This window comes from Odocoileus virginianus, chromosome 10, assembly GCF_023699985.2.
Source record: "Odocoileus virginianus isolate 20LAN1187 ecotype Illinois chromosome 10, Ovbor_1.2, whole genome shotgun sequence".
In the NCBI taxonomy this organism is placed as follows: domain Eukaryota; kingdom Metazoa; phylum Chordata; class Mammalia; order Artiodactyla; family Cervidae; genus Odocoileus; species Odocoileus virginianus.
In genome coordinates, this window is record NC_069683.1 from 55,488,447 (window position 1) to 55,514,293 (window position 25,847).

At 40.8% G+C, this 25,847-nt stretch overlaps 1 protein-coding gene across 1 annotated transcript in view; it reads right to left on the reverse strand.

Annotated features, from left to right (window-relative positions):
- The window catches only part of ZC3H12C (zinc finger CCCH-type containing 12C), a 72,552-nt gene extending 69,662 nt beyond the window's left edge, over nucleotides 1-2,890 (reverse strand). The window contains exon 1 of the mRNA XM_070473611.1: nucleotides 2,603-2,890. The gene's annotated coding sequence lies outside the window, so the exon portion shown is untranslated. The remainder of the gene's footprint in view (nucleotides 1-2,602) is intronic.
- Between the last annotated feature and the right edge of the window lie 22,957 nt (nucleotides 2,891-25,847).

Sequence of the window (25,847 nt, forward strand, 5' to 3'; positions counted from 1 at the left end):
GAGAGTCCCCTGCTGGCTGGTGTTCATGGCACAGTGACACTGCAAGATGAAAGGTGAGCATCTCGCTGAGTTTGCTTTCCGCTACAGTAGGCCAAGTCTTGGGGCCTAGTAACTGAAATAGTAGACCAGTAGGCTTCTTTGGGGGCATATGTGAATTCTGTGGTCTACACTTTTAGTACCGTGTTTGGAAGTTTGGCAACCTGCTCTCTGCAGCCAGGTCAGTTTGAATTGGCAGTGAGGGAGGGATGCTCGGGAAAGCATTCCATGTTCTCTGAGCCAAACCCTCAGAAGTCTCTTGAGCAGTATTAGGGAGTGGCAGGGACTTAGAAAGAGGCTGGCTTGCTGACAGCAGTAAGTGACGGCATCTGTGACATGATTTTAGTGATGCCAGGAAGTTCCCCTACTCCACAATAATACCACCCACATAGTCTATCTTACTTCCCTCAATTGACTCAACTGAATTCCACTCAATATTGATTTAGCATGACTGTGTACTATATTAGGTACTTTGGAGGTGAGAGATAGAAGTATTAAAATAGACAACATTTAGTGAATGTTCAGTATGTTCCAGGCACTATTCTGAGCACTTTGCATATATTCGTTCACATAGCACCCACAAAACCCCTATGAGGGAATAACTATCACTGTTTCCATTTCACAAATGAGAAAACTGAGCCCAAGTTTAAGGTCAGTAAATAACAGTACAAAGATTAAAACACAGGCAGTTTTAACTACAGTTCAGGACTCATTATGTGAATGATACAGTAACTACCCTTAGTTACCTTACTATGTAGTTGGGAGATAAAAACTTGAAAGTTAAACGAAGACAAAAGAATTTTTAAGTGTTAAATATGTGTCATGGGTAATAAAGGCAATGAAGGTTCAGAAGACAGAGGAATCACTTTAGACTGGAATGGATGAAAAGATAGGGTTTCAAAAGGGGGAGATTTAAACTGGATAATGAAGATGGATAATACTTTGATAAGCAGAGAGGATGAGGAAGGGCATATGAGTGAAACAGCGTAAGCAAAAATAGAATGCCAGGGAAATCTGAAAAATAGGGATAAAAAAAGCTGGAAAGAAAAGTAGGACAAAATTACACAGAGATTTACAAATGAGAGAGGGGAGAGAGAGAGAGAGATGGGGAGAGAGAGAGAGAGAGAGAATTTGAGCTTGTGTTACCTTTATACACAGAGGAATCTGTGAAGGGTTTTGGACAGAAGGTAATATGGAGAACATTTCTAATTTAGTAAAATCGATATTGTGTTGGTTATTGGATGGTTTGGAAAGGGGAAGAATTGACGCAGGGAAAGAAGTTTGAAGGTCAGGATGGGAGAATAGATGGGAATGAAGAAATCCTGAGGGAGGGAATGAAGGAACTAGTTAGGTGTTTGGGTGACAAAAATCACTGAGACTTTGTAAATGACTGGATACACTTAATGGAGACTAACCTAAGAAAAAGGAGAAGTTCAAAATGACTTAGGAGTTTGAATATGAAACCTGTAATATCTCTGACTGGAAAAAAGGGAAGTCTGGGGATAGAGGAACTACTGTTTTGAGCAAATGTTTAGAGGAGTTTGGTTTTAGGCATGTGTTTGTGGTAATAGTGGGGATATGCTTGGGGAAGCGTTTCATAGCTTTATCTAGAAAAGGCAAAAAGTTGGGTTGATGAGGCTTTTATTTGCTACTGAGAGAATAAGTATGAACATTTTATATGGTCACAGTTATAACAATAACCAACCATGGTGTTCATCTTAAGCAAACCAGAGTTCAAAGAATATTTCAATCCTTCTGTAGCTCTGAGATAAATAAACTTTAGGGAATTCCTCTTCTCTTTACTCCAAGTTCTATTTACTTGAAAGGAAAATAAGATATATGGGAAAGAAATTTCATGGCTTCAGAGAATATCAGATTGAGGAAAGAAAACTTTAGAGATCATTGAACCTGACCACAATGTTCAGTTTGCAAATGGTGAAACTGAGGATCAAATTTTGAATGTCTGATGTTAAAACTTCAAAAACAGGCATTAGGCAAATATGGCACATTTGCTAATTATCAATGCTGGATAGCCCATTTGTATTTTATAAAAGCAGCCTGGACCTTGAATTGTGAATTTGAATTGCAAATAATTAAGACCTTGAGAGGCTATGGGTCTATAATAGGCAAAGACTTGGGACATCTTCACTGATTAAAAGCAAATTCTTTGGAAAGAACAGGTTGGAGGCAGAAGGTGCGAGGAAGAATGGTTGCAACAGCAGGGCTTCTTTAAAATGTAGCTCCCGGGTAGACTATCTCACACGGAGATTCATATTCGAACCTAAAAGACTGAGTTTCAGGAGCCCATCGCACCTTACTCGGCTGCCTCATCATCCAGATGCCTAGTCACCTTGTCTAAGACCTCTAGGAGCCTCAAAAGTGATGGCCCATAGGTCACCTTCAGGTTCAGAACTGGTACACACCCCTGAAAACTACTTCTAGTTCTATCTGGAGCTTTACTAGTGGTGCCCTTAGGAATATTCTCATCCCCTGTTACACGTGGGGATGAGGATTATTTTCTTTGTTCTCACATCTCCTGCTTTATCAGTTATGCCAAAACACTTACCTTTGTTGAAGTGATGTCACTAGACCGTTGGATGCATCTTCTTCTCCAGCATTTTGTCCAGCACTTGATTTCCTCTGATTGAAGAGCTTCATATATCCAGGTGACTACTGTGAATTTTCATTCACAGTTTCTTTTATGTCTTTCAGAGAAGTTCTGGTTAATTCCAACAACCCATGACATGTTACACTTCCTTAGTATTATTACTGTAAACGGCCACTTCCCAAGCACATAATCTGTGTAAGATGGACACAAAAGGATAAAACACTTCTTTTCTATGTACTACAGTGACTGGTTAGAGTTGCTTTTTAATACTGAGTTCTTAGGGAAAGGAAACTAGAGGGTATGAGATATGGGCTGTTGGCCAATCCCACGACTTCTTTCTTTTGATGAGTTACCACGGGTTTCAATATCAGCAGCATGACTCTTGTTTTCAGCATGTGAGAAGTCAGATAGCAAGATTTTCAATATGCTTGTGTCATACAGTTATGTGATTATTCTACCTGAGCTGGACAGTGTGGTTGCACTCATTTCACAGTATTTGACCAACACAGGACTTTTGAAAAACAAACACTTAAGAAATACTCCTAAGGTGACATTTTGCCATCTCGACAAGGACCACACCTGTCATTGCAGTTCATCCTGCCCCAAAGTTTTAAAATTGCTATTTCAACATGGATTTTCAAATATACCAAAAACATCCTCATCACCTCTGTAAGCATCTGTTGTTTTAGAAGGAAGTAGGCATGTAGAATTATAAATGTACAAAAGTGAAAGAGTTAGAAACAGAATTATGGAATTTCCAGGTTAGAGTACATCTTATGTTAAAAGGCTAAATCACAAGACTACTAGTTGCAGCATTAGTTGCAAAGTCAAAAAAATTAGGATCAACTTAAATGTACATTAATAGGAAACTGTTCAAATAAGTTGTAGTGTCATATATTAGGGTGCCATTCAGCTATGAACAAGAGTGAAGTGGCCCTATGTGTATGGAATAAACTTCAAGACCTTTTGTTTATTGGAACAGTGAGGTAAAGACCAGTGTATATAGAATGCTACCATTTGTGTGAAAGACAAAGAATATCTCTGTGTTTGCTTATATATGCATATAACATCTCTGGGAGGAAACATAAGAAACTAGTAAGTGTTATCCTCGACAAGGAAACTGGATGATTTGGAAGAAAGGGAGGAAGAGAGATTCAGTTTTTACTCTACACTCAACAATGGCTTTTGAATTTTGAATGGGGTACTTGAATTAGCTCTTTGAAAAAAAATTTAAGTTTGCATTTATTGGTGATGTGTACCACCCCAGGGAAGATCCCCTGGAGGAGGGCATGGCAGCCCAGTATTCTTGCTAAGAGAATCTCATGGACAGAGGAGCCTGCCGGGCTACAGCCCATAGGGTCTCACAGAGTTGGACATGACCGAAGCAACTTAGCACAAACATTACTATTCACGTCATTCTATTTGATTCTATAAATAAGCAGATATTATTTTTTTCAAATAGTTGAAAAGGAAGAGAAAGAGAAGAGGAAGTTGAGGGAGTCCTGTGAGTTGCACGTGTGGAGTCTGGGGCTTCCCAGGAGAGGGGAAGATTCTTATGATCATGTGGAAGGGGAGATCCCATAATTGCTAAAAGATTCCCAGACAGTGTTAATAACACTGATCATTTTTTTTTAAACAATGTAATTGTCAAAAGCTCCAAACTCAGATTCTATGAAGATTTCTGATAGAAATTGCTTTAACTAAGGGAAGTTCTCATCAACAGATGCAGGAGAAATTCCTACAAGCAATAGGTATTGTAAATCAACAGTAGACCTGGGCAGATGAAGCACATTTTGGGTTTTTTTTTCCCCCTGAGACTCATCATCATTGTATTTGCTTACTCATTTTACTATGTATCTCCACATCAGAATGTGAGCTCCACAAAAGCAGGAAGTCTGTCCATTCTGTTTGCTGCAGTGTCTTCAGTTCTCCTGTGCCTGACGTGTAGAAGGCACCTGGGTTGGTTCTAGACTGGTGGAACTGGGGACCATACACTCAGTGACTCTCTAGCTTGTGACTGCTTATTTAGGCTGCAATCTGTTAGAAAGCAGTAAAGATATGGCCAGGGAAACCAAATTTTAGGGCTTCACTATTTGAAAGAGTGGGGCTTCCCTGGTAGCTCAGCAGTAAAGAATTTGCCTGCCAATGCAGGGAGACGTGGGTTCAATCCCTGGGTGGGAAAGATCCCCACCCACTAGGGAGCAGGGAGTGGCAACAGTCTCCAGTATCCTTGCCTGGAGGATATCATGGACAGAAGAGCCTGTCAGGTTGCAGTCCATGGGGTTGCAAAAGAGTTGGATACAGCTTAGAGATTAATAACAACAACATCTGAAAGAGTAGGCAAAGCAGAATTCAAATCTCAGAGCAATTGGGAAATTAGAATACTTAAGCATGGAGGAACAAGGCAAGGAACCAACTACTGAAGTAGTGGAGCAAGGTAGGGGCTTGGCTTAAAAAAGAGAGAGAGAAAAGAAACATAACCAAGCAGCAAACAAATGAAAACAAAGAAATTTCCCTAAACAAACAAATAGCACAACAATAAAATAGAAGAGATGGCTGCATAATTAAGGGCTGCAGTTTACAGAAAGAACAGGACTATAAACAGAATAGCTTGCTGCCATCACTGTACCACTGGAGAGTTGGGTGGCTGAAGTGGGAGTCACCTTGATTTGGAGTCTCCACTGGTTTCAGAGTCTAGGATAGGGGTGAGTGAGCCTAGATGCTGGGGTCTGAGGGATACAGAGACAGTCACCCTAGTGCAAACAAAGGTCTGCATAGTCAAAGCTATGGTTTTTCCAGTAGTCATGTATGGAGTGAGAGTTGGACCATAAAGAAGGCTGAGTGCTGAAAAACTGATGCTCTTGAACTGTGGTGTTGGAGAAAGCTCTTGAGAGACCCTTGGACAGCAAGGAGGTCAAACCAGTCAATCCTAAAGGAAATCAACCCTAAATATTCATTGGAAGGACTGATGCTGAAGCTGAAACTCCAGTGCTTTGGCCATCTGATGTGAAAAGCGGACTCATTGGAAAACAGCTGATGCTGAGGGCAGGAGGAGAAGGGGGATGAGGACAGAGGATAAGATGGTTGGATGGTGTTAGCAACTCAACGGACATGAGTTTGAGCAAACTCCAGGAGAGAGTGAAGGACAGGGATACCTGGCATGGTCCATGGGGTCACAAAGAGTCAGACATGACTGAATAACTGAACTACAACAAAAAGGAGGTTCCAGGTACTCCTGTCTAACCTTAGAGTAAAAAGCAATGAGACATTTACAGTGTCTACTTTTTTTTGTTTGAATGTAGACAGTCCAGGGGATAAATATCCCCTGGAGCCAGAGCATCCAGGAGCCAGAAATGAGGAGTCCAGTCAGGTGGCTGAGTCTTCATTAATAAGTGCCACAGGCAGAGGCAGGAGATCATCTCGGCTGAAGAGATAAATAGATTGGAGCTTATTGTCTTTCAGTCGATAAGTCGTGTCTGACTCTGTGATCTCATGGACTGCAGCACGCCAGGCCTCCCTGTCCTTCACCATCTCCCAGAGTTTGCTCAAACTCATGTCCATTGAGTCAATGATGCCATCCAACCATCTCATCCTCTGTCCTCTTCACCCTTCTCCTCCTGCCCTCAATCTTTCCCAGCATCAGAGTCTTTTCTAATGAGTTGGCTCTTTGTATCAGGTGGCCAAATTATTGGAGCTTCAACTTCCGCATCAGTCCTTCCAATGAGTATTCAGGGTTGATTTCCTTTAGGATGGACTGGTTTGATTTCCTGCTGCCCAAGGGACTCTCAAGAGTCTTCTCAAGCACCACAGTTCAAAAGCAACAAATTTTTGGTGCTCAGCCTTCTTTATGGGTCACCTCTCACATCTGATGGGAGAAATATCAACAACCTCAGATATGCAGATGATACTACCCTAATGGCAAAAAGCAAAGAGGAACTAAAGACTGGAGCTATCTGATGGCTTTTAATGGTTTTGGATATAGTACAGCCATTTATCTGTTTCTCTGTCTCATGACCCTTCCTTTGGTTCAAACATTTACCTAATTTGAAACAAAGTCAGTATTCCCCTGAAATGTTTCTCTAGCTCTTCAGTTATCACGTGACTTCCTCTGGTTTTTTTAGTTTTGTACACAGACCCCTGGTTTACTGAGACGGTTTAGGCCTTCTGGGTCATTTTTGCAAGCATCTATTTTTAAAAGTGAGCGTTTTCTGTCTTTGGCAGTTCCTACTTTTTAATTGCAATCTTGCTTAGAGAAATTCTGGAACTTGTCACTTTATTTTTTAATTTTTACTTATATATTTTTTTCTCTCAGTAAATATTTTAATGAGAACTGAGGTCTGTGACATACATAGCAGTAAGCTCCCTGGCCTAAGACTTTTGCTCTAGCCCTGAGTCTGGGGCTAACAAACTACACTTAACTCACATTTGGAGAGAAGGCCATTTTGAGTGTCATTCATCAGTATCCATTTTCACAGAAGATACCAATTTGGGGCCAGAGTCTCAATGCTAATACTTCCTCTCAGGGAAAAGGTCAAATGGCAACACAAACACAGGAGCAATTTTGAAACATCTTATTGCTCTTTGATCAGGAGGGCCTTGGGATACCAATGGTTCTGTAAACACAACTTCGTCAAAATACAGTAGAACACAGAGAAAGGGAAGAGAAGAGTAGAAAGGCTGGCAGGCCTTGGCTCATATATAATTAGGTTTGAAGCCTCTTGAGCTGCCTGTAACTGTAAGAGGCAGCTAAATACTCTACAAGCTTTGGCAAGCACAACTTGTTTACTAGCAGACCCTTTCCTGATGAAACGGATTACTGCTACTTTCTGTGTTTACTTTGCTAAAATGTGTGCTTGCAAGAACATTTTAGAGTGTTGGTAGGATTGGATCTAAACAATTGTTTTTCTTGTCTTGGTGGTCAATTCATTATGTACAGAAGCAGGAGCTGGCATTTTCCATGACTTTCTTTTTTTTTTTTAAATATATGTAGCTGACCAATAGTGAAATTAAAACTCAAATACTTCAGCTGTATGGATTTTGAACAAGGGTTAATGGAGGTGGATTTCCCTGGCTTTAATATCTAGTAACCTTGTAATATCATTTTAAATTATAAAAAAAGTACATTTTTATGGTAGAAAATTTTTGTTGTTTTGTTGTTGGTTAGTCACTAAGTTGTGTCTGACTCTTTTGCAACCCCAGGGACGTAGCCCTCCAGGCACCTCTGTCCATGGGATAACCCAGGCAAGAATACTGGAGTGAGTTGCCATTTCCTCCTCCAGGGGATCTTCCTGACCAGGGATCCAACATGCATCTCCTGCATTGTCAAGTGGATTCTTTACCACTGAGCCACCGTAAGTTTTTTAAGACATATAAAAACATAAGGTTTCAAAGATACAAGTCATCTTCATCCCATCACCCAGATATAACTAACCACCATTAACTTTTTCTTCCATTACATATCTATATTCCACTGCCTCTCCTGATTTATTTTTTGTGTTCTATCATTGAAGTTGGAATCATAAAAGACACAATCCATAACTTAAAAAAACCAAGTACTTTCTCAGAAAGGTAAGACATACTTTGAAAAAACTGTAGAGAAAACACTAATTTAAATATAATTAAGTGCCAAACTTACCCATGTTAGCAGCTCATTCAGTCAGCTGTGATCACCAGGATGCAGATCTCAAATAATTCTGTCTGCCTTAGCATTCATTCAGTCAGCAAATGTTTACTGGGCATTTACTGTATGCTGAGCTGTTTGGTTGCACCCTACTTCCTAAAGCAGACTTAGAGAGCCCCTAAGATGAAGGCAGTTGCGGGCTCCTTCCGTCTCCCCTGTTCACTGCCAACCCCTCGTCTCCTTCCGCTCACCCCTGCTCCCACTCACTGCATGGGATAATACAGCCCTGACATTTTGAAAACATTCAGTATATGTTAGCTCTAATTACAGGCACAGTCTCTGCCCTTGAGAGCCGTATGGTCAAATGAGGGAGCTAAATGTCTAGTAAATACATTAATAAGTTGGAAAAAACAATTTGAGCACTAGACAGATCTTCACTATGGTAGGATCTAAAACTAGAGTTTGAACTGCTTCTCTTATTCCTGTCTCTTTCTGTAAAGTTGTTGTTGTTGTTTAGTCACTAAGTCGTGTCTGACTCTTTTGGGAGCCCATGGACTGTAGCCTACCAGGCTCTTCTGTCCATGGGATTTCCCAGGCAAGAATACTGGAGTGAGTTGCCATTTCCTCCCCCAGGGGATCTTCCCAACACATGGATCAAACCCACCTCTCCTGCATCTCCTGGGTTGGCAAATAGATTCTCTACCACTGAGCCACCAGGGAAGCCCTAGTACTTTCTGTAAAGTCCTTGCCACTTAATACAGTGATGATGCCACTCTCTGAAAAAAAAATATTTAAAAGAGGAGCATGTCTTTTATGGAAAAAATTATTGATAAAATTCAGTTTTAGACACATTGACTTTGTCTTCTGGGAGGGCTTCTGGAACGTCCAGTTAGAGATGACAAGTGGGCTGAACAAATGCCTGCATAATTCACCCTGTGGCTTTAGCATCATCCTGGATTCTCCCCTTCCCTCACTTCCACATCGAATCTAGAAGCCAGCTCTTGTTAGTTCCACTTTCAAAATATATGTTAATCTGCTCTCTTTTCTCCTCTCCCATCACCCTGATCCGAATGACCACCATCTCTCTGTGTCTTGTTGTCTTCATCTGTACTGATGAAGTGCTTACCTTATGGAATTGTTATGAATCTCAAGATAATTTCTGTAAAGCACTCGAATGCTGAATGACAGACCAAAAAGTAGAGAGGATCAAAGTTGTTTGAGGCCACAGAGCCTAGAAGAAAAGTAATTATCAGAGGTTAAAAGATTGGGAACTTCCAACATGTGGTGTTCCATTAGGGCATGTTTACATGAGAGTGGTGGAAAGAAAATTGAACAAGATTGTTCCATTCTCTGTGTTAATTAGAATAATGTGTACAACAATTATCTATAATAAGTTTGAGTCAATTAGGTCTGTTGAGTCAAAACTTTTTGTATCAGCCCACTTCAGAGACGGCTGGCCAGGCTGTGAATTTGCTTCCTTTTGGTCAGCTGCCCGGCCCGTTCAGTTAGTGGGGCCCACAGAGGGTGTGACCAGCCACCATGGTAGGGACTGCCCTGTCAGCAGGGACTCAAGAGGGGACAGTTTCCCTTAGAAGTGGCTCTGGATTCTGGGTGTGGCAGGTACCATGAAAGACACTTACAGCTGAGAGGTGCGCTTATGCAGAGGCAGAGCAGGAGGTCTGAAGCCTGGGTTTTGAGTCCCAGCGATCAGTTCCACTTTGAACCAGCTCTGTCTGGTTCAACGTGCCTGTAATTAGAGCTAACATACACTGAGTGTTTTCAACTAACTTTGAGCAAGTTAGTAAGTTTCTCTAATGCCCAACTGCTCCTTCATCAAGTGGACATGCTCATAATTTCAGAGACGCTTGCTTTGGAAAGCTCTTTGTGAACTTCACCAGGAGGTCCCAAATAACCTTTTTGCTTAGGAAGACAGATGGTTTTAATTAGTTATTTACTGAAAATTTTGTTAAGATACTATGTAAAGTAGCACTGCTCTTTGGGAATAGAGCAAAGATACAATTCCCACCAAAGATTTTCTCATCTTTCAGAGGTATAGGGAAGAGACATTCCTAAATGCTAATGAGAGATAATAGGGTAACCCCAGCAAGCACGACTGACATCGATGAATTTATCTCCTAAGAAGTAGGATGAAATGGGGTAGAAGAGCTAATTAAGGCTCCTCTTCAAAGAGGCAGAATATTGTACTAAGGAACTCTGACAAAATAGTGTAAAGAGAATGAATAAAATGAAGGAAAGTCCCGTGGAACAAAAGGTTGACCTAAGATTTCAAAGCTGTTCTCAGTGACTGTGAATGGGAATTACTTCCAGTCAGGCACCCTGAGGGGGTCATTTGAGATGGAGAAAGAGCAGTTTGGAAGCCATAATGTGGTGTGAGGACTATAGGACAGGAAAGAGAGAACAGCTAAATGCTAACTCACATCGCATGTTAGTGCACAGACATTGCCACCTGAAAATTCTGGAATTCAAAGTGAGAACTCCCTGCTAAGAGCAAATGTTTTTGCAGTGACTGCCAGCTACCTTGTGGTGCTTAGGTTTCGATGTTTCCTTCTCTTTTAACCTAGAAGAAAACTGCCACCTACCTCAAGCTACCATGGACAGCTGAAGTGATGAGTTCAATATTTAAAAATAAATAAAAAAACAAAATAATCAGGATTCCCGTCTTACACAATAAAATTTATTTTAAAATGTTTGGTATTTGATATCATAATTCAAGAGTTGGACCATAGAGAAGTCTGAGCACCAAAGAACTGATACTTCTGAACTGTGGTGCTGGAGATGACTCTTAAGAGTCCCTTGGACTGCAAAGAGATCAAACCAGTCAATCGAAAAGGAAATCAATCCTGAATATTCACTGGAAGGACTGATGCTGAAGCTGAAGCTCCAATACTTTGGCCACATGATGCAAAAAAACTGACTTATTGGAAAAGACCCTGATTCTGGGAAAGATTGAAGGCAGGAGGAGAAGGGGATGACAGAGGGTGAGATGATTGGATGGCATCACCAACTCAATGGACATGCACTTGAGCAAACTCCAGAAGAGAGTGAAGGGCAGGGAATCTGTCATGCTACAGTCCTTGAAGTTGCAAAGAGTTGGGCATGACTGATTGACCAAACAGCAACAATTTGATGTCATCTCTAGAAGGGCTTGAAAACCAAGCTTGTAGGTGATAGAACCAGGCATCATGTCCACCATCACATTGCAGAAATTTCCCAGTAAAATATCACTGTCTCTGTTCACAGGTTCAGACACTTGCCCTAATGCTGGCACTGCAGGTGGTCTGGAGTCACCATGCTCTGGAAAACGAATGCAGCTTCTGTCCCTGCTCTTATTACTCTTATAATTATTGTCAGTCTTGTCAGAATGGACTCTGAACTTCCTCCTTCTTTGGTCCAGTTTCAAAATCGGAGGTGGCTGCATCCAGTCAGAGGAGTCTAGATCATTTGCCAGCAGCCTAGTTGTGAGGGAGGCTGGGCAAGTATCTGGAGCTTCTGTAGTGGGAGGCGGGTTCTGTCTCATACATAAGCTTTCTTATGTATAACAAAGAGGTTTAGATGCAGGGGAGCCAAAAACATTAAAAGTGTAAGCAAGGTTTGTCTTCTAAGAATTCTTGGTTTTGGTTACAACCTCTTGATTTAGATAGTACAAGATATTTTAGCATACCATGCTCAGACTTCTAGACATTTCCTTTTAGCTTCTAGTTCTTGCTGGCAATTCCTGAGAAATAACCAAAGAAAGTGAAGACTAATTCACTAGACCCTTTTACCAAAGTAATTTTTCCCACTGTGAGATATTATGTAAACCTTTGCTTAGTTCAAAATTTTGAACATTTACTAGCTTGAAAAATTAGGATGTGTTAGTTTTTACGCAAAAACAGTTATGAATATACTGAATAATCACCCATAAAAATAATGAATAGTTTAAAAGAAAAAGTTATGGATTAATAAGACACTTTCTTACTTAAGATATTTCGTGATTAGGTAGCATTATATGTTGGAAATCATCATCATCAACATCAGGGAAGGAGTATCACACTTTATATATTATAAAATACATAAATATTTTATGTATTTTTAGATTTCTATCCAGACCTCTGACAGAGTATACATACAGAAAGAAGATTCAGTCTCCTTTTGTCACCAGTGAAATATTTTCTGTATTGTCACCAGACTGTAAATAACAAGCTTTCTCATCAAAGCTGTTTAACATTCATTTCACAATTGATTAGCAATGCCAGTCATGATGCAGATGCATACCACATGTAAATATTTCTAATATCTATGGTCCCCGTACATCTTCCCCCAACTCCTAGTGTAGCTAATTTAGAAGTTATGAAATTTATAAGCCAGATGGGAACTGGAACATCCTCATAAGCCTGAGAGATTTTGTCCATGTGTTTTTGGTTGTTCCACAGAGAGATCACATCTTCCCAAGTGATGCTGAAGGGATGAGTGGCTTGTCATTGGCGCTTACTCAGTTCTTTGTCTTTCCTGTGAGTCATTATTGTTTTCTAGCTAGAAGCTGTGGCCAGCCTCTCTTTCAGGGTGCCGTTTTCATTCATTTGGAAACTAAAGAGCTGTGCTTTGCATCACGTCCTCACTGCCAGCAAAGCCAGCTCTGCTAGATTAAAATGCAGTGATGCATTAGCAGTCAGTGCAAAGGGCTGCAGGCTGCCTGTCTGAGCCAAGCAGCCATGCTGAGCGCACGGAAGGCCCTGTTCAGAAGGGGTCAGGGCTGGATGCCTAGGGTTAGTAGCACGTCAAGGCTGCTCATGGCAAGAAAACTGCTTTTATTTTGTGACTGGCAAGTACAAAATACGGCATGTAGGGGTGATGTGGGCTAGAGCTCACTGTAAATTGGTCACATGATATTTATCCCTAAGCATCTGATATGGGACGGACACCTTGGAAGGGATAAAGTAGTGAATACATATAAAGTACGGAGAACAAAGTGTAGTTAAACTTTTAACTACACTTTAATAACAAAAGTGTTATTTCATTTAATCTTTATGATAATTCTATTCAAATGAGAAAACTAGATTCAGAGATGTTAAGTAACTTTTCCAAAGTCACAGCTAGGTAATGATTTGAAGACAGAATTAAAATCCAGTCTGCCTGACATCCAGAACACTTAACCTTTACCAGTTAACTCAAATTCAACATCTAGAGTTTTATTCTGTTGGTAATAAGAGTGGGAAAGTGCTGTATGTCACATGGAAAGGAAAATGTGAATTAAAGACAACTGCCCCAGTGGGCTGCTCAGACAAAGGAAGGGACCCTTGCTAAACAGATTGAAACTTCCAGAATGAGGTCCCTCGAGCCACAGCTAGAAGCTGCTTTAATCTCTGAGGAAGGATTCTGTTGACTTTTATTGTTCTTCAGTGTATTTACACTCCCCTCAAATTACTTGACTATATAAACAAACCCACAGGTGTAGGAAAACTGTGCATGATAACTGAGTCAGGAAACTAAGAATTAAAAAGTCAAGCTATGCTAACTCTTGGGGTAATGGTGATAATCATAATATCCCAGAGAATGTTTTATTTAATGAAAGAACTTAGAGATTGTCTCAGAATGTTTTGTATGTAGAGCAAGGTTACAGGCAAAAAGAATTAAAAATCTTTCTGACTATAGTAAAATCATTTTTGCATGTATAATTTTAACAGGTGTTTTGAAAAAAACCTGAATCCTTCCAAGAAGAGACATGTGGTTGTTTAAAACAGAAAGACATTTCTGTGATTTCTAGGAGGCACGGAGACTCCAGACACTACTGGCCCAGGCATCTCATGTTTTTCATGTCACATTTGCATATATCATCATCTAAAGATTGAATATTCAATGGACATGAGTTTGAGCAAGCTCTGGGAGATGGTGAAGGACAGGGAAGCCTGGTGTCTGCAGTCCATGGGGTCACAAAGAGTTGGACACAACTTACTGACTGAACAACAGCAACAAGGAGTAATGTTGCAAGAAAGCTAGGGACTCCCAAGACCCAAGGGTATTGCTCTCCAAAGTACCCTAGACCCTGTCATTAATAGTTAGAGAAGGGGCCTCTGGATCAGGAGTGCCCCTGGGCTGCTGGTTGTTCAACTGCTAACTTGGTGGGTAAACTTCGCAAAGATCCTGTGCTCTGAATTTCAGCCAGGTTTCATTTCTCTAACTCCAAAATTTGCAAAATCGCTTCTTAAATTTTTCTATGACATTTTGTGTTACTCCATTGTGACTCCCACAGGACTTGATTTCGTCAACTGGCTTACTTGTCTGTCTCTTTTCTAGATTCTTGGGACTGTTTTATATTTACTAAGAAAGTTTCACAGCCTAGCACATTGCTTGGCACGTGGTAGACACTCGAGAGACAGGTTTGTTGAGTAACTGATGTTAAGCCATAAAAGAGAAGGAAATTCTAAAGAGGGCATGGGAGAAGGATGCTCTCTAATTGCAGTTAGTACAGTAGGGATTAATTAAAAGTCCTTCCTTTGAATTACATTAAATTGCAAAGAATTTTATATATGTTTAAAAACCTACTTGGGCTTCCCTCATGGCTCAACGGTAAAGAATCCATCTGCCAATGTAGGAGAAGAAGGTTGGATCCCTGGATCGGGAAGATCCCCTGGAGAAGGAAATGGCAACCCAATCCAATATTTTTGCCTGGGAAGTCCCATGAACAGAGGAGCCTGGCGGGCTATAGTCCATGAGTTCACAGAAGAGTCAGGACACGACTTAGCAACTAAACAACAACAGCAACAAAACCCACTTACTGTGCATTTACTTTATTCCATGTCCTGTGATGAACGAGACAAGATTCTTGCTCTTAAGAAGCTGCCAGTCTTGCTGGGTAGAATGAAACTGAAATAAATAATTACAACCCAGTATGATATGATCAATGATTACTGTGTGTCAGAACCTAAGTACTTTTAATTCTTTATATTGTTTAATTCTAACAACCCTATAAGATAGATACTATCTTTTTGTCCCCTTTTGCAGATCAGGAAGCTGACACTCTTTGGGTTAAATAAATCATCCAAGACCACAGAGTTGCTAGGTGGTAGAGACAGGAGAGAAACTCAGATTGATTTGAATTCAGAGACTAAGTTAAAAACCATTGCCTTGTAACTCTCTAGCATGGGAGAGGGAGTGATTACTTTGGGAAAGGAAAAGAGAAAGGGAAGAGGGAGGCCAGCAGGCATAAGTGAGGAGGTGTTCCTTAAGCAATGGTCTGAATGACAATGAGAGCAGTGCGTCAAATGGACAAGTTGGCAAAGGAAGGGTGACGGCGAACATCTGCACCGATTTGAGAACTGAAAGACGTCATGTGTTCACGGGAACTGTAGTAGTTTGGTGTTGATTAAGCCTAGGGTGCAAGGAGCAGTGTAGGCAGAAGAGTTAGACAAGGATCATGTCATGGGATTAGAATATCCTCATGTCAGTAGCCTCTGGTAGAATCTGCACCTATATTAAACTACATCTCACTCGAGGGCCGTTTTGAACTTGGAGTCAGGGGCTGTGCAGGGGTAGAATGGACATTTGTATTACCCTGCTGCTCAGGTCCTTAATGGGCATGGGTCTGGTACTGTCTACAGAGTCCTCTGGTTCAGAGAGACCTATACAGAGGCTCAGAGAATTGCAAAGAACCTGGAGTTTTTGATGGAGAAATTGTAAGTTTGTAAAAGAGCCAAAAATAACAGCATGAGTTGATTCCTAGCTTAGACTGTAAACTACATGACTGCTTCTGTCTTTTTTTTTTTTTAAATTAGAGGATAATTGCTTTACAGTGTTGAGTTGGTTTCTGCCATACAACAGCATGAATCAGCAATAAGTATATCTACATCTCCTCCCTCGGGAACCTCCCTCCCAACTCCCACTGTTCTGTCTTAATCACAATCGCCAAGGCTTAGCACGTAGTGGGCTCTCAATGCACCACAATACATTTTGTTGAATGAATGAATAAAACAGTAAAACTGAGAGTTTGCCACTAAAAAAAGGCTTAAGCCTAAAGAAAAGAGAGGAAAAGCAAGAATAAGTGGAGAAGGTAACTTGTAAATTCAGGAGATAGCAAGTAAGTGCTGGGAGTGGCTGTAACACCTGCTAATGGCTAGCAGAGCTGCTGCTGTGAGCTGGGCTCAGAGGACCTGCAGAAATCAGCTACTGGGCTGAAATTTTGACTTCCCCTGCTAAAAGGAATCATACACAATTTCTCTCAGAGTAGCTAAGACCTTCCTAGTCCTGTTATTTTTTTTTTTCTTTTTATCTTAAGAAATGTTACACATGAAATTTTTTGTTAGGGATGGTCATTAATTTTATAGGAAATCAAACAGAGGATTTAAGGTGACTATTTCTTGCAGGTTTTGTTGATAAGCATCTGATGGTTTGATTTGATCTGATGCAGTAACATAGTACCTAGAGGAACAGAGGGACTGCACTTCCTGAAAGACAATTGCTAAATCATACCACTCTCAGAGAGGCTCTTGATCGGAGCCAATTAGGAGGCAGATTATGCTGAGGGCATTTTCTCTGCTGCCCAATATGTCCAGGGGTCTCTGTACATATCTGGGGCTGGTGGATATGCTGAGGGCATCTTCTCTGCTGCCCGATATGTCCAGAGGTCTCTGTACATATCTGGGGCTGGTAGAGATCGATATGTGCTTTGAAAATTAAAACAATAGAGGTCATATTGTCATCCTACTATTGATATATAAGCTCTTCCAGTGCACTCTGGAATAATTATTTCTACCTCCACATGGAAATAGATCAGAAAATAAAAATCATCTGAGACATGTAGGGTGAAAGAATAAACTTATTTCTCCCCATCCAACTTTTCAGAATTAAAAAAAAAATTAAAATTCAATGATATATTATGTATTATATATATAATTATATGTGATATATAATATATTGCATATTATATAATTCAAAAACATATTTTTATGTTTTATTTATAATTTATCAAAAATATATGCAATCACTATGTGTGTTGAAAACAGACCTCAAGGTTCTATTTATTCTCTCTCTGGTATTCTATGATATTTATTCACACAAAAATATCTTCTTTTTCCTTCAGTAATATCGAGAACAACAACAACAGCAAAATTTGAACACCTCGTATAACTCAGTTAATAATAGCAATTCTATAGTGTCATCTTTTCCTGGCTGATGTCCTGCCTGCTATGTTTGCTCAAAGCATCACTTACAGACTTACATCACTGGGTGTAAATTTTCCTTACCTCCTAGCTTGTACAATATTGGTTGGTTAATATTTTTTTGTCAGTAACTCATATATTTGAAAATGTTACCAAAGAAAAGTTTTACTTTTTTTTTTTTAGCCTGGCAAAGCCATCGGCTGCTATTTTTTTAAATTTCTTTCATTCCCTTCCCTTCACCTCTTCTTTTTCAGAATTCCTGGAGAATGTGCAGGAATCACCGGGGTCTCAGAGAAACTCTCACAAAAATATTGTTCAAACCAGAGAATACGTGTTTGTTTTTCTTCTCATCCACCTTAAGGAATCAGTGATATTACCAAAGTCTGGTAGAGTTACATTTTGTTTAAAGAATGTGTTTTGCATCTACTTTAACATTAATTAATTTATTTATTCCTTCACTCAACAGTAATCATGGGTCAGATACGATGCAAAGAACTAGAGATTCAAAAATAATTAGTGAGAAGACAAATATTAAAAACAAATGATTACAGTGATAGATAAAGAGATTAGTAAAAAGCACTGTAGGATGTATAATAATGATATGATAAACTCTTCTCAGAGAAGTGAAGCAAAGTTTTCTGACTATATATTTAAAGACTGAGTTAGAATTAACATGGTAAACAATCTAGACAACAGCATTCTAGAAAGAGGGGATAGAAGAGGTAAGGAAATCATGGTACATTGCGGGAAATGCAAATATATCATACTAGTTAAGAAGAAGTGGTTGGGGAAGGGCTGTGAGTAAGGAGGCAGGAAAAGGCGTCAGGGGCAACATCACGAACACCCTCGTCCACTATGTTTGCCATGAGGAGTTTCGACTTTCTCTTGAAGTCAGGCTGCAGGAGCCGCTGCAAAATTTTAAGCAGGGGTGAATTTTAATTTTAGAGAGATGAATCTGGCTTCAGTTTAGAGGAAGATAAAGTGATTAAAACTAGAAAGTTTCCAGTTTCATTTGGCATAGGTGCTGAAAGACTGTTGTGGCGAGGGTTAGAGGTATCTCTTACCCAAGTGCTAGGTGGAGAGTGATATGAAGTGAACACCAGGATTCTGTTTGAGAGAGATACTGGGGTTGAGTAGGAGTAGAATTGTCCAAAGGAAACCATTAAGATTAGAGTCAGAGACCCAGAAGAGTCAGGAGTGAAGGATAACAGAGCAGAATACATGGAGCAGGAGGTGCCTGAGTAAATTCCAAAGATGGAAGCTGGGACCGTCAGGTAGTGGGACTTTTATATTTTCACACATATGTATGGGCAGAGTGGGTTCATTGAATGTAGTCAGGATGAGACACTTGTTAGAACTTGGTTGTGACTGTCCAATCAAGAAACACTGAAGAGCGGCAAAGTTGATAAAAAGGAAGAGATAGGTTTGAAAGCTTTTCAGTTGCTTTCTTAGGATATTTTCTAAGATAAATTAACAGCAAAATGCATCTCTAGGTAATGAATCAAATTTATTTATGGTAAGTGGTTATTTTATGTTAAACTTTGGAGTTAATTTTGGAGCCTATAAAAGACAATACGCTTTAGTTTTTGCATAATTAATACCAAGACTCTCTTTCTGACAATAGATTCAAGAACCAGTTGTTTATGAATCCATCCCCTATTCATAAGAAAACCTTATTAATAGCATGTAGTGAGATACTTGCCTTCTTATTATGTATGGGAGGGGATATCCTCCAGGCCATCTAAAGCAATTTTAAGCTATGAATGTAAAAATTAAAAAGAAGTGGGGCCAGAACACAAACCACTGGAGGTTATCATCTGACTTCTCAAGAGATCACTTGTGCCTACCCTCATTTTGTGTGAACATAAATAGCCAGTGTCTATATTAAGTTCATGCAGCTTGGCTCAGAGGCAAGCTGCCTGAAGGAAAGGGCAATTGAGAGTTGCAAGCAGTAGTAATGGAGGTGCCTGCTCTTCTCTATGACACAACTCTTTCATCCCGTCCTGCTCCTAATCCCCAGTGACCTCACCTTTTGGCCCTCTCACCCTCTTTTCCAGCCAATGGGGCTCTGTTCTCCTTTTTATGGGGTGGCCACTCTATCTAAGTACCCGTGTACCCCTTGGAAATGTAGCTGCGCTAAATCCTAGCATCCTCCTTTCCAGGCTGCCTGACTTTAATCCCTATAATCCCACCCTGGCCTAAGGGTGGAGGCACTAAATGTCTACCCACCCCTCTTTAGGGATGAATCTTCAAGTTTCCTGTTTCTGTACCAGGAGGTGAGTAAGCATCCCCTTGGCTTCCCCTGTGGCTCAGCTGGTAAAGAATCCACCTGCAATGAGGGAGACCTGGGTTCGATCCCTGGGTTGGGAAGGTCCTCTGCAGAAGGGAATGGCTACCTACTCCAGTATTCTGTCCTGGAGAATTCCATGGACTTTATAGTCCATGGGGTCACAAAGAGTTGGACACAACTGAGTGACTTTCACTTCAGGGAAAACAGAAGGAAAACAATGGAAATTTATTCTCAAGTAGGCATTCTCTCCAGTGTTAAATTTTTGTTTTCTGATTTCTCTGTGAGATGAAAGTGTTACACAGTCAGTGTTGGGTGATGATCTAGTTGCTAAGTCGTATCTGACTTATGCGACCCCATGGACTGTAGCCCTGCCAGGCTCCTCTGTCCATGGGATTCTCCAGGCAAGAATACTGGAGTGGGCTGCCATTTCCTTCTCCAGTCAGTGCTGGAAGTAGATACTAAATGGCTCTGTGACAAAGCACAGTCACCCTCAACTTCAATTTAAGAGGTAAATTCAGATAAATTATAAAACCAGTGACTGGGTTCAGTTTGAGAACAGCTTGGAGTGTTTGAAACTTGAGGAGCCGGAGACACACAAGGTCCCTTCAGAATTATAAAGCTAGAAGAAATAGGCCGTTCAGATTTTAATTTTTGTCTGTGCTTCCAGTATCTATTTTGAAAACACTTTCCATGAGGCACTACTGGTAAAGAACCCATCTGTGAATGCAAGAGACACAGATTCAATCCCTGGGTTGGGAAGGTCCCTTGAAGAAGAGTATGGCAACCCACTCCAGTATTCTTGTCTGGAGAATCTCACGGACAGAGGAGCCTGGCAGGCTACAGTCCTTACACAGTCCTTAAGGCTGGACAGAGTTGGACACAACTGAAGCATCTTAGCATGCACACACAGTGAGAAACTGTCAATAAATATATCTTTACAAACTAAGCATAGGACCTCCCACCTTGATATTTTACACTTTTTAATGAAATATTTTCAAAAGTTTGAAATATTTATTTCTTGAGTGGTAACGTGTTAGCTTGACTCTTTCCAGTTGCCAAAAAAGGCAAGTTTTAGTGATTCTAGGCTTACTTAAGGAGCGGGCCTCACCCCAGCTATAGCATTTGGCTCACTTGTTTGCTAACTCTTTTGCCCTAACTCTCCTCATGTTGGGTGTTTTTCAGTTTTAACTTCCTCAATGAGAGGACTTGGGGCAAGTGATTAGCATGGTTGATTATGGTGTTTCTGGGGCAGTTTTGCCCTTTTGCCTGGCTAACCAAGCCAGGTTTATTCTTGCTGCCTAACAGTCCTCAGCAAACACCTGTAGTAGACGGATGGGATTGTCAATCTATCAGTAGGATATAGGTAGGGCAACTGAAAACAGGATTTAGGAGTTCTTTCAGTTAAAAAAGATTCCCATACAAGTAGGATCATCCTTCCCGTTTTAGTTTAATAAACTCTTATTTTTTAAAATAGTGTGATAATGTATATAAATAAGTTTGAGAACCACTGCCATATAATGTAAGTGTTAATAAGAGGAGGCATTTTTCTCCTTTATGTCATTCATTTGCCTACTTTATTTAAAGATTTTTTTATTTAAAGATTTTTTTACTGTCTTTTCCACAGTTAAATATCTTTATTTTTATATAAAATTTAAATTGATAATTTTATATAAAATTTAAGTGTATTATATAAAATATGCTTGTTAATTAGTATAAATCACAATAAACTGTGGAAAATTCTGAAAGAGATGGGAATACCAGACCACCTGACCTGCCTCTTGAGAAATCTGTATGCAGGTCAGGAAGCAACAGTTAGAACTGGACATGGAACAACAGACTGGTTCCAAATAGGAAAAGGAGTACGTCAAGGCTATATATTGTCATCCTGCCTATTTAACTTATATGCAGGGTGCATCATGAGAATCGCTGTGCTGGAAGAAGCACAAGCTGGAATCAAGACTGCCAGGAGAAATATCAATAACCTCAGATATGCAGATGACACCATCTTTATGGCAGAAAGTGAAGAACTAAAGAGCCTCTTCATGAAAGTGAAATAAGACAGTGAAAAAGTTAGCTTAAAGCTCATCATTTAGAAAACTAAGGTCATGGCATCCAGTCCCATCACTTCATGGCAAATAGATGGGGAAACAATGGAAATAGTGTCAGACTTTATTTTGGGGGGCTCCAAAATCACTGCAGATGGTGACTGCAGCCATGAAATAAAAAGATGCTTACTCCTTGGAAGAAAAGTTATAACCAACCTAGACAGCATATTAAAAAGCAGAGACATTACTTTGCCAACAAAGTTCATCTAGTGGAGGCTGTTTTTCCAGTAGTCATATATGGATGTGAGTTGGACTATAAAGAAAGCTGAGCACCGAAGAATTGAAGCTTTTGAAATGTGTTGAAGAGGACTCTTCAGAGTCCCTTGGACTGCAAGGAGGTCCAATCAGTCCATCTTAAAGGAAATCAGTCCTGAATATTGATTGGAAGGACTGGTGTTGAAGCTGAAACTCCAATACTTTGGCCACCTGATGGGAAGAACTGACTCATCTGAAAAGACCCTGATACTGCGAAAGATTGAAGGCAGGAGGAGAAGGGGACGACAGAGGATGAGATGATTGGATGGCATCACTGACTCAATGGACATGAGTTTGAGCAAGCTCTGGGAGTTGGTGATGGACAGGGAGGCCTGGCGTGCTGCAGTCCATGGGGTTTCAAAGAGTCAGACACGACTGAGTGACTAAACTGATAGTAAGGTATGGGTTTCCACAATGGCTCAGCAGTCTAGAATCCACCTGTCAATGCAGGAGACATGGGTTTGATCCCTGGGTTGGGAAGATGCCCTGGAGGAGGAAATGGCAACCCACTTCAGTATTCCTGCCTGGGAAATCCCATGGACAGAGGAGCTGGGCGGGCTATGGTCCATGGGTTCGCAAAAGAGTCAGACACAAGTTAGCGACTAAACAATAGTGAAGCATGAGAGACTGAATATACAGACACTGGCCAGAGCATATACACAAATAGAATTCTAGCTCACAACCTGCAGCAACCTGCCAGGAAACCAACCCCCTTACCTTGAGCCCAGGACGACCGTCCACTGTAAATCAATCTTGCAGGAGGTCAGCTGGCTATCTCTAGTGATAATCCAGGAAGCTAGACAATGACTTCTAGAACAATCACTCCAAAATGACCAGAAGGTGATTAATAACTGACAACTTCCCTGACCTTTGTCCCTGCTTCCAACCAAGGGCCAATGGGGGAAAGCCAAATGTGTACCCCTAACCAGTCACACAGGATGCCCCAGTCCTAGCTGGCCCAGCCATGGCATCCCCATGCCAACAGCCTCCAGTCAGGGCACACCTGAAGCCTTCTAATTTTGCTAATAGAGCATTTCCTACTCTTCTGTCTGCTTTTAAGTCTCTCTGAGCCAAACACAAGTGATGCAGTTCACCCCTTTGCTATAGCAAGCTCTGAATAAATTGGCTTTGCTTTTCTCATTTGGTTGGTCTTTGTTTATATCCCCAGATATTATATATAAATAAATTTACATAAAATAAGCACACACTTTTCTTAAAAACTTAAAGCAACACACACAATGTGTTAAAAAAAATGCAATTAAGCCAAGAGATTGAGAGATTAAAAAAGTTAAAAATGAAAGCAAAAAATGCAAAATATATAAAAATTCTAAGTCTAAGCTCTCCACATGAGGACAAACCTTCAAAGCTTCCAGAATGAGGCCGCTTACTTAAAAGGTAAGTCCCCGGATTGCTGATGGCCCAGAGCAGAGACCTGGGGCCTCTGCCTGCCCCTTGCTCTGCCGGTTCCCACCACGCCCACAGGTTCTCTTGGTTAAATGCTCTGTGTACTATGGGACACCTGGGTCCCTGACCTAAGAAATAGCTGTACATGGCCCAGCTTGGCGTACCAACCAGTAGCCTTGGTTTCTGGACAAGGTTTGCCAGGTTTCAGCTGGAGGACAGTCTCCCAAGATAGTCAGCAAGTGCCTAATACTTTAAAATGTTCCAGGTTAAAAAACAAACTTAATAGACAGATGTGTTTGGGTTTGTACTTCACCTTAGTTGTTTGCATGATGCCCCACGAGGCTGTCTTATCTAGCTGGTAAAATCCAGCAGTAGTGGCACTGAGGGTACGCTAAGCATGTTTCTTGGTAGTGTCCTGTGGGCTGAGGAGAGAAGAGTAAAAAATTCCTGGGAATTTCAGGTTCTCCACCTCTGGTTGCTGCTGCTAAATTTCTTCAGTCATGTCCGACTCTGTGCGACCCCTGTGGGCAAGCTCCTCTGTCCACAAGATTCTCCAGGCTGGAGAATACTGGAGTGGGTTGCCATTTCCTTCTCCAATCCCACCTCTGGGGGGAGGTACAATATGGAAATCAGTTAGAAAGGCAGCTGGTGGTTAGAATTCAGTGTAGAGTGTGAGACAGATCCTTAGTCCTGCTCCTTAACCAGTGTTTCTCACTTGCCCAACATTGGACACGTGTTTTACACTCCAGTATTTCACTCTTCATGCAGTGACCTAAATTTAAATGGCCTCCAGTAATAAAGAGGTGTTTGCCTGCTCAGTCGCTCAGTCGTGTCTGACTCTTTGCAACCCCATAGACTGTAGCCTGCCAGGCTCCTCTGTCCATGGAATTTTCCAGGCAACGATATTGGAGTGGGTTGCCATTTTCTACTCCAGGGGATCTTCCTGACCCAGGGATCAAACTTGTGTCTCTTGCCTCTCCTGGATTGGCAGGCAGATTCTTTACCACTGCACCACCTGGGAAGCCCTAAAGAGATGTTTACCCGAATCAAATCTTAATAGAATTTACAGAATTGATTTATAGTTTTCATTGCTTCATGTAATTGTGTCAAATCATGTCACTTGGTTTGTACATGTTGTTGTACTTAGATGGTTTTACATATGCTGTGTGTGTAAAAATATTTTCTGATCTTTTTTTTTCCTGAAACTATATCTGTAGCCAAAATTTTAGTATTCTGTGTATTATCTTTTGATTTTGGGGGGATTATTTAAAAATGCATTGATATATGGATGATTCTTTTCTCCTCAAATTTGTAATACTGCCTACTCCATCTTCATTCTCTGTTGGTGGTCTTGCATTCTACTTCAGTGAAAGATCGAGGGAAATGTGAAACAAATAACACACGTTCCCCCATCACATTTACCCACTTACATTCATCTATGCCCATAAACTCTGCATTCCCCCATGAATACTGATGGAACCTCTGTGAGTGCGCTCCTCTGCTTGCATACCAGACCCCCGCTCTCTTGCCCACTCAAGTACATTTTCCAGAAGTTATCCCTTCTTGTCCTTGGAGCATCGTTTCTTGTCTTTTCACTAGAACAATACCCATCAGCTTACAAAACCCCGCAGGTATCACAGCATGTCCCTGCCACACTACAGCCTGTTCTTAGCTCAGCAGCCAGGGTAATCCTGCTGAAACCTGAGTCACACTACATTATTCCTCTGTTAGGAATCATCTGATGGCTTCCTATCTCAGAGGAAAGCGAAATATCTATAAAGTGGCCAACAAGGCTCAACACAATTCCCTCTGCCCCTGCTTCATCTCATGTCCCCTCCTTATTTGCTTTATTTCAGTCAAATTAGGCTCTTTGCTGTTTCTTGAACAAGCCAAGAATGTTCCCAACTCTTTACATTTGCTTTCTTCTTCCTAGAATGCTTTTCCCTGGACATCCAGCTCCCTATCCGTCTATAAAACTTGGCTGCAGTATCACTTTCTCAGTGAGTTCTATCTTGACCACTTTATTGCATGTCCTATCCACATTCCATCTCCTTTCCTGTTTCAGTACCTGTAAACCCCCGGGATCTATTACTTTCCAAAATGTCAGTATTTGTTCTTTTCTGGTTTTCATTGACTGGTATGTAAACGTCATGGAGGCAGGAATGTATATCCACTGGTAGACTTCATGAGAGAACACTGTTGGCTTGTCCATTGCTCTGCCTCAAGTGACTAGAAAACTGGCTTACAAAAATTTTTATTACCTTATTTTTTATTTTTTTAAAGATTATTTATTTTTGGCTGTTGGAGAAGGAAATGGCAACCCACTCCAGTATTCTTGCCTGGAAAATCCTGTGGACAGAGGAGCCTGGTGAGC